Genomic DNA, 12475 nt, shown 5'->3' on the forward strand with positions numbered 1-12475 from the left:
TGTGAGCTTCCACGAGACTATGGCCTGCTGAGGGTCAGTATAACCACAAGTCTCTTTGGTGCAATTTGTTGGCGCGTTAGACTCTTAATTTAAAAATTGGTGATTTGAGCCCACCCAGGGATGCTGTCTTTCCGTTTCGAGCGATATGGAAGACCTTCCTGGACTTACAGTAAGCTTGCTTTTGACCTGCTGTGTTTCCTGTTGTCACATGTGATTGGTGTGTTGTTGAACATGAAAGATGACAAGTTACTATACCTACTGGTAAAATGGCTGTCAATGGTCTGTGATCTTCTGTTACTCAATAGCTTGATCATTCTGTGTTCTCCAAGGAACATATCATTTATTCTTATTAATCTGGCTGGTATGACAATGTAAATGATGTCAATCTGGCATGAAAAACCTTAGCATTTATATTTATCTCGCGAGAAGGACAATGTTGGTTCAGTGTGTGTGTGTTTGTGTGTATATGTATGCCTATACGCCATGAAAGTGACTCGCTACTACATCATTCTTCCGGAGTCAGTCCCCTAATTATTTTGAATGGGCTTGGCGATTATATATTACATTTGTAAAAATGCAGTTGTTTAAAATATATATTTATCAGAATATATTTGTGATTGTGGCTGAATTTAATCCTGCCAGATGCCTTTTAATATAATGTTGCACTGACGAACATTGCGCTACATTTTTGCCCTTTTAAGGCCATTCAAAAAGCAAACAAACATTAGATAACTACAGGGCTACTTCCTTGAAAATGTTGCTGCACTTTCGATGCAAGGTAACACAACCATTGGAACAATGTGTTGTTGTTTCGTAAACTCCATGTTCAGTTGGAAGAGAGCACGGACGGCCAGCGATCAAGCGTCAGGGTCATATACACCACAAGTCTCTGTGGCGCAATTGGTTAGCGCGTTAGACTGTTAATCTAAAGGTTGGTGGTTCGAGCCCACCCAGGGACGACAGTGTGTTGTGCTCCATGATGTGGATGTGACATCCTGGACCTCTAATGAAATTCCCAGTTCTTTTGGCCTGCTGAGGGTCAATGCCAACACAAGCCTCTCAAGTGCAATCAAACAGTTAGCTTGTTTGACTGTCAATCTTAAGTTTGGTGTTTCGACACCACCCAGGGATGACATTTTTCAGATTGTAGAGATGTGAACTGACCCTTCCTGGCATGTTGTGAGCTTCCACGAGACTATGGCCTGCTGAGGGTCAGTATAACCACAAGTCTCTTTGGTGCAATTTGTTGGCGTTAGACTCTTAATTTAAAAATTGGTGATTTGAGCCCACCCAGGGATGCTGTCTTTCCGTTTCGAGCGATATGGAAGACCTTCCTGGACTTACAGTAAGCTTGCTTTTGACCTGCTGTGTTTCCTGTTGTCACATGTGATTGGTGTGTTGTTGAACATGAAAGATGACAAGTTACTATACCTACTGGTAAAATGGCTGTCAATGGTCTGTGATCTTCTGTTACTCAATAGCTTGATCATTCTGTGTTCTCCAAGGAACATATCATTTATTCTTATTAATCTGGCTGGTATGACAATGTAAATGATGTCAATCTGGCATGAAAAACCTTAGCATTTATATTTATCTCGCGAGAAGGACAATGTTGGTTCAGTGTGTGTGTGTTTGTGTGTATATGTATGCCTATACGCCATGAAAGTGACTCGCTACTACATCATTCTTCCGGAGTCAGTCCCCTAATTATTTTGAATGGGCTTGGCGATTATATATTACATTTGTAAAAATGCAGTTGTTTAAAATATATATTTATCAGAATATATTTGTGATTGTGGCTGAATTTAATCCTGCCAGATGCCTTTTAATATAATGTTGCACTGACGAACATTGCACTACATTTTTGCCCTTTTAAGGCCATTCAAAAAGCAAACAAACATTAGATAACTACAGGGCTACTTCCTTGAAAATGTTGCTGCACTTTCGATGCAAGGTAACACAACCATTGGAACAATGTGTTGTTGTTTCGTAAACTCCATGTTCAGTTGGAAGAGAGCACGGACGGCCAGCGATCAAGCGTCAGGGTCATATACACCACAGGTCTCTGTGGCGCAATTGGTTAGCGCGTTAGACTGTTAATCTAAAGGTTGGTGGTTCGAGCCCACCCAGGGACGACAGTGTGTTGTGCTCCATGATGTGGATGTGACATCCAGGACCTCTAATGAAAATCCCAGTTCTTTTGGCCTACTGAGGGTCAATGCCAACACAAGCCTCTCAAGTGCAATCAAACAGTTAGCTTGTTTGACTGTCAATCTTAAGTTTGGTGTTTCAACACCACCCAGGGATGACATTTTTCAGATTGTAGAGATGTGAACTGTCCCTTCCTGGCATGTTGTGAGCTTCCACGAGACTATGGCCTGCTGAGGGTCAGTATAACCACAAGTCTCTTTGGTGCAATTTGTTGGCGCGTTAGACTCTTAATTTAAAAATTGGTGATTTGAGCCCACCCAGGGATGCTGTCTTTCCGTTTCGAGCGATATGGAAGACCTTCCTGGACTTACAGTAAGCTTGCTTTTGACCTGCTGTGTTTCCTGTTGTCACATGTGATTGGTGTGTTGTTGAACATGAAAGATGACAAGTTACTATACCTACTGGTAAAATGGCTGTCAATGGTCTGTGATCTTCTGTTACTCAATAGCTTGATCATTCTGTGTTCTCCAAGGAACATATCATTTATTCTTATTAATCTGGCTGGTATGACAATGTAAATGATGTCAATCTGGCATGAAAAACCTTAGCATTTATATTTATCTCGCGAGAAGGACAATGTTGGTTCAGTGTGTGTGTGTTTGTGTGTATATGTATGCCTATACGCCATGAAAGTGACTCGCTACTACATCATTCTTCCGGAGTCAGTCCCCTAATTATTTTGAATGGGCTTGGCGATTATATATTACATTTGTAAAAATGCAGTTGTTTAAAATATATATTTATCAGAATATATTTGTGATTGTGGCTGAATTTAATCCTGCCAGATGCCTTTTAATATAATGTTGCACTGACGAACATTGCGCTACATTTTTGCCCTTTTAAGGCCATTCAAAAAGCAAACAAACATTAGATAACTACAGGGCTACTTCCTTGAAAATGTTGCTGCACTTTCGATGCAAGGTAACACAACCATTGGAACAATGTGTTGTTGTTTCGTAAACTCCATGTTCAGTTGGAAGAGAGCACGGACGGCCAGCGATCAAGCGTCAGGGTCACATACACTACAAGTCTCTGTGGCGAAATTGGTTAGCGCGTTAGACTGTTAATCTAAAGGTTGGTGGTTCGATCCCACCCAGGGACGACAGTATTTTGTGCTCCATGATGTGGATGTGACATCCTGGACCTCTAATGAAATTCCCATTTCTTTTGCCTGCTGAGGGTCAATGCCAACACAAGCCTCTCAAGTGCAATCAAACAGTTAGCTTGTTTGACTGTCAATCTTAAGTTTGGTGTTTCGACACCACCCAGGGATGACATTTTTCAGATTGTAGAGATGTGAACTGACCCTTCCTGGCATGTTGTGAGCTTCCACGAGACTATGGCCTGCTGAGGGTCAGTATAACCACAAGTCTCTTTGGTGCAATTTGTTGGCGCGTTAGACTCTTAATTTAAAAATTGGTGATTTGAGCCCACCCAGGGATGCTGTCTTTCCGTTTCGAGCGATATGGAAGACCTTCCTGGACTTACAGTAAGCTTGCTTTTGACCTGCTGTGTTTCCTGTTGTCACATGTGATTGGTGTGTTGTTGAACATGAAAGATGACAAGTTACTATACCTACTGGTAAAATGGCTGTCAATGGTCTGTGATCTTCTGTTACTCAATAGCTTGATCATTCTGTGTTCTCCAAGGAACATATCATTTATTCTTATTAATCTGGCTGGTATGACAATGTAAATGATGTCAATCTGGCATGAAAAACCTTAGCATTTATATTTATCTCGCGAGAAGGACAATGTTGGTTCAGTGTGTGTGTGTTTGTGTGTATATGTATGCCTATACGCCATGAAAGTGACTCGCTACTACATCATTCTTCCGGAGTCAGTCCCCTAATTATTTTGAATGGGCTTGGCGATTATATATTACATTTGTAAAAATGCAGTTGTTTAAAATATATATTTATCAGAATATATTTGTGATTGTGGCTGAATTTAATCCTGCCAGATGCCTTTTAATATGACGTTGCACTGACGAACATTGCGCAACATTTTTGCCCTTTTAAGGCCATTCAAAAAGCAAACAAACATGAGATAACTACAGGGCTACTTCCTTGAAAATGTTGCTGCACTTTCGATGCAAGGTAACACAACCATTGGAACAATGTGTTGTTGTTTCGTAAACTCCATGTTCAGTTGGAAGAGAGCACGGACGGCCAGCGATCAAGCGTCAGGGTCACATGCACTATAAGTCTCTGTGGCGCAATTGGTTAGCGCGTTAGACTGTTAATCTAAAGGTTGGTGGTTCGAGCCCACCCAGGGACGACAGTGTGTTGTGCTCCATGATGTGGATGTGACATCCTGGACCTCTAATGAAATTCCCAGTTCTTTTGGCCTGCTGAGGGTCAATGCCAACACAAGCCTCTCAAGTGCAATCAAACAGTTAGCTTGTTTGACTGTCAATCTTAAGTTTGGTGTTTCGACACCACCCAGGGATGACATTTTTCAGATTGTAGAGATGTGAACTGACCCTTCCTGGCATGTTGTGAGCTTCCACGAGACTATGGCCTGCTGAGGGTCAGTATAACCACAAGTCTCTTTGGTGCAATTTGTTGGCCCGTTAGACTCTTAATTTAAAAATTGGTGATTTGAGCCCACCAAGGGATGCTGTCTTTCCGTTTCGAGCGATATGGAAGACCTTCCTGGACTTACAGTAAGCTTGCTTTTGACCTGCTGTGTTTCCTGTTGTCACATGTGATTGGTGTGTGGTTGAACATGAAAGATGACAAGTTACTATACCTACTGGTAAAATGGCTGTCAATGGTCTGTGATCTTCTGTTACTCAATAGCTTGATCATTCTGTGTTCTCCAAGGAACATATAATTTATTCTTATTAATCTGGCTGGTATGACAATGTAAATGATGTCAATCTGGCATGAAAAACCTTAGCATTTATATTTATCTCGCGAGAAGGACAATGTTGGTTCAGTGTGTGTGTGTTTGTGTGTATATGTATGCCTATACGCCATGAAAGTGACTCGCTACTACATCATTCTTCCGGAGTCAGTCCCCTAATTATTTTGAATGGGCTTGGCGATTATATATTACATTTGTAAAAATGCAGTTGTTTAAAATATATATTTATCAGAATATATTTGTGATTGTGGCTGAATTTAATCCTGCCAGATGCCTTTTAATATGACGTTGCACTGACGAACGTTGCGCTACATTTTTGCCCTTTTAAGGCCATTCAAAAAGCAAACAAACATTAGATAACTACAGGGCTACTTCCTTGAAAATGTTGCTGCACTTTCGATGCAAGGTAACACAACCATTGGAACAATGTGTTGTTGTTTCGTAAACTCCATGTTCAGTTGGAAGAGAGCACGGACGGCCAGCGATCAAGCGTCAGGGTCACATGCACTATAAGTCTCTGTGGCGCAATTGGTTAGCGCGTTAGACTGTTAATCTAAAGGTTGGTGGTTTGAGCCCACCCAGGGACGACAGTGTGTTGTGCTCCATGATGTGGATGTGACATCCTGGACCTCTAATGAAATTCCCATTTCTTTTGGCCTGCTGAGGGTCAATGCCAACACAAGCCTCTCAAGTGCAATCAAACAGTTAGCTTGTTTGACTGTCAATCTTAAGTTTGGTGTTTCGACACCACCCAGGGATGACATTTTTCAGATTGTAGAGATGTGAACTGACCCTTCCTGGCATGTTGTGAGCTTCCACGAGACTATGGCCTGCTGAGGGTCAGTATAACCACAAGTCTCTTTGGTGCAATTTGTTGGCCCGTTAGACTCTTAATTTAAAAATTGGTGATTTGAGCCCACCCAGGAATGCTGTCTTTCCGTTTCGAGCGATATGGAAGACCTTCCTGGACTTACAGTAAGCTTGCTTTTGACCTGCTGTGTTTCCTGTTGTCACATGTGATTGGTGTGATGTTGAACATGAAAGATGACAAGTTACTATACCTACTGGTAAAATGGCTGTCAATGGTCTCTGATCTTCTGTTACTCAATAGCTTGATCATTCTGTGTTCTCCAAGGAACATATCATTTATTCTTATTAATCTGGCTGGTATGACAATTTTAAATGATGTCAATCTTTTGAAATTTCTTAGCATTTATATTTATCCAGGTAGGACAATGTTGGAGAACAAGTTCTCATTTGCAACTGCGTGCAAGGAGGACCTGGCCAAGATAAAGCATAGCAGTGTGAGCAGACAACTACAGAGTTTCATGGAATAAACAATTAACAAGTCAATTATTTTGAATGGGGGGATTCTATATACAATTTGCAAAAATGAGTTGTTTAATAATATAATTTTGCAGATTAACACTGATTGTGATAATTTGATCAGATGGTCATGTTTAGAGATATTGTGTGCAAAGAGCAAGTAAATAAATAAAAACAGTATGGGGATTTGAGGTAGGTGAAAATGGGTGGGCTAAACAATAGACTATGTACAGCAGCAGCTACTTAGCTTCAGAAAATGTTTGCAAGTTGGTGAGGGAGATAAAACAACCACTTCAACAATGTTTTGTTGTTCCAGTAAACTCCAGAGTACTGGAAGAAAGCACGGCCAAATGAGGTGTTGGCTTCAGGATGTCAGTGAGATACACCTGCTGGAGTCTCTGTACGCAATGGGTTGCCATCGTGACCAGTGAACTGATAATCTAAAGCTTTGGTGGTTCGAGCCCACCCAGGGACGACAGTGTGTTGTGCTCCATGATGTGGATGTGACATCCTGGACCTCTAATGAAATTCCCAGTTCTTTTGGCCTGCTGAGGGTCAATGCCAACACAAGCCTCTCAAGTGCAATCAAACAGTTAGCTTGTTTGACTGTCAATCTTAAATTTGGTGTTTCGACACCACCCAGGGATGACATTTTTCAGATTGTAGAGATGTGAACTGACCCTTCCTGGCATGTTGTGAGCTTCCACGAGACTATGGCCTGCTGAGGGTCAGTATAACCACAAGTCTCTTTGGTGCAATTTGTTGGCGCGTTAGACTCTTAATTTAAAAATTGGTGATTTGAGCCCACCCAGGGATGCTGTCTTTCCGTTTCGAGCGATATGGAAGACCTTCCTGGACTTACAGTAAGCTTGCTTTTGACCTGCTGTGTTTCCTGTTGTCACATGTGATTGGTGTGTTGTTGAACATGAAAGATGACAAGTTACTATACCTACTGGTAAAATGGCTGTCAATGGTCTGTGATCTTCTGTTACTCAATAGCTTGATCATTCTGTGTTCTCCAAGGAACATATCATTTATTCTTATTAATCTGGCTGGTATGACAATGTAAATGATGTCAATCTGGCATGAAAAACCTTAGCATTTATATTTATCTCCAGTTGAGAAGGACAATGTTGGTTCAGTGTGTGTGTGTTTGTGTGTATATGTATGCCTATACGCCATGAAAGTGACTCGCTACTACATCATTCTTCCGGAGTCAGTCCCCTAATTATTTTGAATGGGCTTGGCGATTATATATTACATTTGTAAAAATGCAGTTGTTTAAAATATATATTTATCAGAATATATTTGTGATTGTGGCTGTATTTAATCATGCCAGATGCCTTTTAATATAATGTTGCACTGACGAACATTGCGCTACATTTTTGCCCTTTTAAGGCCATTCAAAAAGCAAACAAACATTAGATAACTACAGGGCTACTTCCTTGAAAATGTTGCTGCACTTTCGATGCAAGGTAACACAACCATTGGAACAATGTGTTGTTGTTTCGTAAACTCCATGTTCAGTTGGAAGAGAGCACGGACGGCCAGCGATCAAGCGTCAGGGTCACATACACCACAAGTCTCTGTGGCGCAATTGGTTAGTGCATTAGACTGTTAATCTAAAGGTTGGTGGTTTGATCCCACCCAGGGACGACAGTGTGTTGTAATCCATGATGTGGTTGTGACATCCTGGACCTCTAATGAAATTCACAGCTCTTTTGGCCTGCTGAGGCTCAATGCCAACACAAGCCTCTCAAGTGCAATCAAACAGTTAGCTTGTTTGACTGTCAATCTTAAGTTTGGTGTTTCGACACCACCCAGGGATGACATTTTTCAGATTGTAGAGATGTGAACTGACCCTTCCTGACTTGTTGTGAGCTTCCACGAGACTATGGCCTGCTGAGGTTCAGTATAACCACAAGTCTCTTTGGTGTAATTTGTTGGCGCGTTAGACTCTTAATTTAAAAATTGGTGATTTGAGCCCACCCAGGGATGCTGTCTTTCCGTTTCTAGGGATATGGAAGACCTTCCTGGCCTTACAGTAAGCTTGCTTTTGACCTGCTGTGTTTCCTGTTGTCACATGTGATTGGTGTGTTGTTGAACATGAAAGATGACAAGTTACTATACCTACTGGTAAAATGGCTGTCAATGGTCTCTGATCTTCTGTTACTCAATAGCTTGATCATTCTGTGTTCTCCAAGGAACATATCATTTATTCTTATTAATCTGGCTAGTATGACAATGTAAATGATGTCAATCTGGCATGAAAAACCTTAGCATTTATATTTATCTCGCGAGAAGGACAATGTTGGTTCAGTGTGTGTGTGTTTGTGTGTATATGTATGCCTATACGCCATGAAAGTGACTCGCTACGACATCATTCTTCCGGAGTCAGTCCCCTAATTATTTTGAATGGGCTTGGCGATTATATATTACATTTGTAAAAATGCAGTTGTTTAAAATATATATTTATCAGAATATATTTGTGATTGTGGCTGAAATTAATCCTGCCAGATGCCTTTTAATATAATGTTGCACTGACGAACGTTGCGCTACATTTTTGCCCTTTAAGGCCATTCAAAAAGCAAACAAACATTAGATAGCTACAGGGCTACTTCCTTGAAAATGTTGCTGCACTTTCGATGCAAGGTAACACAACCATTGGAACAATGTGTTGTTGTTTCGTAAACTCCATGTTCAGTTGGAAGAGAGCACGGACGGCCAGCGATCAAGCGTCAGGGTCATATACACCACAAGTCTCTGTGGCGCAATTGGTTAGCGCGTTAGACTGTTAATCTAAAGGTTGGTGGTTTGAGCCCACCCAGGGACGACAGTGTGTTGTGCTCCATGATGTGGATGTGACATCCTGGACCTCTAATGAAATTCCCAGTTCTTTTGGCCTGCTGAGGGTCAATGCCAACACAAGCCTCTCAAGTGCAATCAAACAGTTTGCTTGTTTGACTGTCAATCTCAAGTTTGGAGCTTCGACACCACCCAGGGATGACATTTTTCAGATTGTAGAGATGTGAACTGACCCTTCCTGACTTGTTGTGAGCTTCCACGAGACTATGGCCTGCTGAGGGTCAGTATAACCACAAGTCTCTTTGGTGCAATTTGTTGGCGCGTTAGACTCTTAATTTAAAAATTGGTGATTTGAGCCCACCCAGGGATGCTGTCTTTCCGTTTCTAGGATATGGAAGACCTTCCTGGCCTTACAGTAAGCTTGCTTTTTGACCTGCTGTGTTTCCTGTTGTCACATGTGATTGGTGTGTTGTTGAACATGAAAGATGACAAGTTACTATACCTACTGGTAAAATGGCTGTCAATGGTCTCTGATCTTCTGTTACTCAATAGCTTGATCATTCTGTGTTCTCCAAGGAACATATCATTTATTCTTATTAATCTGGCTAGTATGACAATGTAAATGATGTCAATCTGGCATGAAAACCTTAGCATTTATATTTATCTCGCGAGAAGGACAATGTTGGTTCAGTGTGTGTGTGTTTGTGTGTATATGTATGCCTATACGCCATGAAAGTGACTCGCTACTACATCATTCTTCCGGAGTCAGTCCCCTAATTATTTTGAATGGGCTTGGCGATTATATGTTACATTTGTAACAATGCAGTTGTTTAAAATATATATTTATCAGAATATATTTGTGATTGTGGCTGAATTTAATCCTGCCAGATGCCTTTTAATATAATGTTGCACTGACGAACGTTGCGCTACATTTTTGCCCTTTTAAGGCCATTCAAAAAGCAAACAAACATTAGATAACTACAGGGCTACTTCCTTGAAAATGTTGCTGCACTTTCGATGCAAGGTAACACAACCATTGGAACAATGTGTTGTTGTTTCGTAAACTCCATGTTCAGTTGGAAGAGAGCACGGACGGCCAGCGATCAAGCGTCAGGGTCATATACACCACAAGTCTCTGTGGCGCAATTGGTTAGCGCGTTAGACTGTTAATCTAAAGGTTGGTGGTTCGAGCCCACCCAGGGACGACAGTGTGTTGTGCTCCATGATGTGGATGTGACATCCTGGACCTCTAATGAAATTCCCAGTTCTTTTGGCCTGCTGAGGGTCAATGCCAACACAAGCCTCTCAAGTGCAATCAAACAGTTTGCTTGTTTGACTGTCAATCTCAAGTTTGGAGCTTCGACACCACCCAGGGATGACATTTTTCAGATTGTAGAGATGTGAACTGACCCTTCCTGACTTGTTGTGAGCTTCCACGAGACTATGGCCTGCTGAGGGTCAGTATAACCACAAGTCTCTTTGGTGCAATTTGTTGGCGCGTTAGACTCTTAATTTAAAAATTGGTGATTTGAGCCCACCCAGGGATGCGGTCTTTCCGTTTCTAGCGATATGGAAGACCTTCCTGGACTTTTGCTTGCTTTTGACCTGCTGTGTTTCCTGTTGTCACATGTGATTGGTGTGTTGTTGAACATGAAAGATGACAAGTTACTATACCTACTGGTAAAATGGCTGTCAATGGTCTCTGATCTTCTGTTACTCAATAGCTTGATCATTCTGTGTTCTCCAAGGAACATATCATTTATTCTTATTAATCTGGCTAGTATGACAATGTAAATGATGTCAATCTGGCATGAAAAACCTTAGCATTTATATTTATCTCGCGAGAAGGACAATGTTGGTTCAGTGTGTGTGTGTTTGTGTGTATATGTATGCCTATACGCCATGAAAGTGACTCGCTACTACATCATTCTTCCGGAGTCAGTCCCCTAATTATTTTGAATGGGCTTGGCGATTATATATTACATTTGTAAAAATGCAGTTGTTTAAAATATATATTTATCAGAATATATTTGTGATTGTGGCTGTATTTAATCATGCCAGATGCCTTTTAATATAATGTTGCACTGACGAACATTGCGCTACATTTTTGCCCTTTTAAGGCCATTCAAAAAGCAAACAAACATTAGATAACTACAGGGCTACTTCCTTGAAAATGTTGCTGCACTTTCGATGCAAGGTAACACAACCATTGGAACAATGTGTTGTTGTTTCGTAAACTCCATGTTCAGTTGGAAGAGAGCACGGACGGCCAGCGATCAAGCGTCAGGGTCATATACACCACAAGTCTCTGTGGCGCAATTGGTTAGCGCGTTAGACTGTTAATCTAAAGGTTGGTGGTTCGAGCCCACCCAGGGACGACAGTGTGTTGTGCTCCATGATGTGGATGTGACATCCTGGACCTCTAATGAAATTCCCAGTTCTTTTGGCCTGCTGAGGGTCAATGCCAACACAAGCCTCTCAAGTGCAATCAAACAGTTAGCTTGTTTGACTGTCAATCTCAAGTTTGGAGCTTCGACACCACCCAGGGATGACATTTTTCAGATTGTAGAGATGTGAACTGACCCTTCCTGACTTGTTGTGAGCTTCCACGAGACTATGGCCTGCTGAGGGTCAGTATAACCACAAGTCTCTTTGGTGCAATTTGTTGGCGCGTTAGACTCTTAATTTAAAAATTGGTGATTTGAGCCCACCCAGGGATGCTGTCTTTCCATTTCTAGCGATATGGAAGACCTTCCTGGACTTACAGTAAGCTTGCTTTTGACCTGCTGTGTTTCCTGTTGTCACATGTGATTGGTGTGTTGTTGAACATGAAAGATGACAAGTTACTATACCTACTGGTAAAATGGCTGTCAATGGTCTCTGATCTTCTGTTACTCAATAGCTTGATCATTCTGTGTTCTCCAAGGAACATATCATTTATTCTTATTAATCTGGCTAGTATGACAATGTAAATGATGTCAATCTGGCATGAAAAACCTTAGCATTTATATTTATCTCGCGAGAAGGACAATGTTGGTTCAGTGTGTGTGTGTTTGTGTGTATATGTATGCCTATACGCCAAAGTGACTCGCTACTACATCATTCTTCTGGAGTCAGTCCCCTAATTATTTTGAATGGGCTTGGCGATTATATATTACATTTGTAAAAATGCAGTTGTTTAAAATATATATTTATCAGAATATATTTGTGATTGTGGCTGTATTTAATCATGCCAGATGCCTTTTAATATAATGTTGCACTGA

The 12475-nt window shown here is 41.2% G+C and overlaps 7 non-coding genes across 7 annotated transcripts; all 7 read left to right on the forward strand.

Annotated features, from left to right (window-relative positions):
• The first annotated feature begins 885 nt into the window (after positions 1 to 885).
• Positions 886 to 959, forward strand: trnan-guu. Its single transcript has one exon. It is a non-coding gene; the product is annotated as a tRNA-Asn (tRNA).
• A 1102-nt stretch (positions 960 to 2061) lies between these two features.
• Positions 2062 to 2135, forward strand: trnan-guu. Its single transcript has one exon. It is a non-coding gene; the product is annotated as a tRNA-Asn (tRNA).
• Positions 2136 to 4416: 2281 nt separating this feature from the next.
• Positions 4417 to 4490, forward strand: trnan-guu. The gene has a single exon. It is a non-coding gene; the product is annotated as a tRNA-Asn (tRNA).
• Positions 4491 to 5594: 1104 nt separating this feature from the next.
• trnan-guu lies at positions 5595 to 5668 on the forward strand. Its single transcript has one exon. It is a non-coding gene; the product is annotated as a tRNA-Asn (tRNA).
• A 3498-nt stretch (positions 5669 to 9166) lies between these two features.
• Positions 9167 to 9240, forward strand: trnan-guu. Its single transcript has one exon. It is a non-coding gene; the product is annotated as a tRNA-Asn (tRNA).
• Positions 9241 to 10343: 1103 nt separating this feature from the next.
• Positions 10344 to 10417, forward strand: trnan-guu. Its single transcript has one exon. It is a non-coding gene; the product is annotated as a tRNA-Asn (tRNA).
• Positions 10418 to 11516: 1099 nt separating this feature from the next.
• On the forward strand, positions 11517 to 11590 carry trnan-guu. The gene has a single exon. It is a non-coding gene; the product is annotated as a tRNA-Asn (tRNA).
• Positions 11591 to 12475: the final 885 nt, after the last annotated feature.

The sequence above is a fragment of the Oncorhynchus tshawytscha genome, unplaced genomic scaffold, assembly GCF_018296145.1.
Source record: "Oncorhynchus tshawytscha isolate Ot180627B unplaced genomic scaffold, Otsh_v2.0 Un_contig_795_pilon_pilon, whole genome shotgun sequence".
In the NCBI taxonomy this organism is placed as follows: Eukaryota; Metazoa; Chordata; class Actinopteri; order Salmoniformes; family Salmonidae; genus Oncorhynchus; species Oncorhynchus tshawytscha.